General features: G+C 35.5%; 1 long non-coding RNA gene across 1 annotated transcript; it reads right to left on the bottom strand.

Annotated features, from left to right (window-relative positions):
- Positions 1-486: 486 nt before the first annotated feature.
- LOC110785366 (uncharacterized) lies at positions 487-1950 on the bottom strand. The gene is made up of 3 exons (XR_002532601.2): positions 1539-1950; positions 1357-1424; positions 487-1258 (listed from the first exon to the last, which is right to left on the bottom strand). It is a non-coding gene; the product is annotated as an uncharacterized lncRNA (long non-coding RNA).
- Positions 1951-2535: the final 585 nt, after the last annotated feature.

Below are 2535 nucleotides of genomic sequence, written 5' to 3'. Positions count from 1 at the left end.
GATGATCTAGGTAAATTTAAGTCAAGTTTGTTTTGATTGATAGATGGGAATATTATCGTTAACAAGTTAAAAGATTAGACTCACTGAATAGCAACATATTTAGGGACTAGGGCAGGTACAAAGTCAATCAATGAGTAAGAGGATGATCAAAAACTCAAAATGCATGCAGGAAGAAGTCCATGTAAACCTCGACACTATGTAACTTCAATCTAAAAACATAAAAAACATCTTTCCATGGTAAAGAAACATATCAGTCAATATAGCAAGAAGTGCCATTAGCATCTTTCCAATGTGTCTGTTCCATAAAATTTTAATCTTATTGTATTTTGAACTGTTGTTGAAGCATCAAAACTCTTTTTCCTTTTGTTCATTGGTAATACAGAGAATACTAAGCGCGGCTTTCTGCTCCATAATGAATTTATATTTTTAAGACTATTGAGAAACACAAAATGGTTGTTCATGACCAACGCATGTCAGGAGAAAGATAACCAATTACAAAGTGTAATACATGATATAAGGAAGTTCAACAAACTCTTAACTTCATAGGATTTGTGATGAAGGGAAGTTCTTAGCAAAGAAAGTAAACCTAGTCCGGGTACTTAGCATATGAATCAAAGTACACATTGAGAATCTAGATAAAAGAATCTAATTTCATGGCTAATCTTCCATAAATTCCACAATAAAGTAAATGGTGAATCTAAGTCACATAATTCCACAATGTAATGGTGAATCTAAATCACAAAATGCCACAATGTACTGGTGTCTACTAGATTGCAGGTTCCTAGCTTCACGGTTGCTAACAAAATCATTGTGGACTACAAGGTCGTCACTTATTTGTTAAATACACTGAAGACCAAGAAGGTACTCTAGAGATAATGAATAGCTTCTTCATGGATATCAGCATATCCACAGGGGCGCGAGCTTCATATATGAGCTTGAATTGGTCATGTGAGGGGGGGGGGGGAATTATGTGGAGACAAGAAAGAACCCAAAAATGCTATGTTACATGATTCAAAATAGATAAAAAATTCAAGCAAACCCAGAAATTTTTTTTAGATTATACTTTCTAAAGGAACAAAGTCGATACTCTTTTTAGTCAGATTATCAGGTATGTTTTAGTATGAAGCACGCATAAAAAAGTTACTGATACTGTAGCTTAGATATATGACTAAAAGACTTGAGAACTGACCTGGAGTTTCTCTTAAGAACTTTTCAGTCTTTCACCATACTCCTTTACTTCCTAGAGACCTTTATGTAACTGCGAGCAATCCCATATTATAAAAAAATAAGCCTTAAATCTTCAAATGCCCAAACCGACATCGAAAAATATGCTAATAAAATCATCCAAGTATATACCTTAGTCAGCCGCATTTGACGTACTGAAGATTGTTTTTTTTAGCAGAAATCAATAACTCGTCCAGTTTCTATTATCACCATAAAGTTCAGGTAATCCAGAATTAATACACCAAAATAACGATCTGATTATGCTAAATAAGCAAAAAGGAGAGTGTTGAATACCAGGGATATTTTTTCCATACCAGCTACTAGTCGTTTCTTCTCTTCTAACTTCAGCTCCATTTCCGATTTCTGATAAAGAGATATTATTAGTCGCTTTTGAGTTCTGATAATACAGTCCAATGAACGAAACCTAGAAGACTATTATAAAGCTCCTTGTGTATGAAATGATATAGCTCTTCGCCAGGAGAGGAGTATACTATTCCACACTCGCGAGTGGTTAACTAAATATTTACAGCTTATTTTATATATGATGTCAAGTTGTTAACTAAGTGCCACACATATACTGTTGGATATTAGATTACCAAAACATGCTATTTCTGGTGCCAATTTGAGCAGCAGCTAGCAATGAGGCAGAGAAGGACAACCAGATAGACTCTTCTAGGCTTCAGCACTACCTCTCAGTTGCTTTCCTCTTTCGAATGTTGTCACATGGTAGCCTGAATATAAGTAGCAACAATTTATGAAATTTGGGGAAAAGAGGAGTACCCTGGCCTAGGTGCAAAGTAACATCAGAATATGTTTTGTCGAATTCACTGTTGCAGCCTCCATCAGAACCTGAAGTCCCGTTCGTCGCAGAAGAAACCTTGGTTGCTATGGGGTAGTACTCAAGATACGTAGGTTTTGGGCGTTCAGATGGTGTATGAAATCCTTTAAGCTCATAAAAATACAGATCATAAAAATACAGATTTAAAACTACTATATTAGTCCACCCCACACAGTAAAACTCGATCACATGATGGGAGAAAGAAATATAGTTACTTGTCTGGTAAGGCCCTCTGCTCCTAGATTATTAAAAAAAAAAGGTAAAAACTGCATCTTTAGTCTTAGGTAAAACACATAGTACCATGTCACAAGACCAACAACATACATCAAACAAAAATTATAACTATTTAGTCATATAAATACTGTGAAGTACCTGCCTGCGTGAATGCTCGGGTGGTTCCATCAGCAATTAGTCCTGCAGTAGCAAGTACTCGCATAAATCGATATTAATTTGGGTGCTTGTCGTACAATAAC

The sequence above is a fragment of the Spinacia oleracea genome, chromosome 4, assembly GCF_020520425.1.
Source record: "Spinacia oleracea cultivar Varoflay chromosome 4, BTI_SOV_V1, whole genome shotgun sequence".
Classification (NCBI taxonomy): Eukaryota; Viridiplantae; Streptophyta; class Magnoliopsida; order Caryophyllales; family Amaranthaceae; genus Spinacia; species Spinacia oleracea.
Note: the sequence above shows the minus strand (reverse complement) of the source record. Positions and strands in the feature narration are given on the sequence as shown.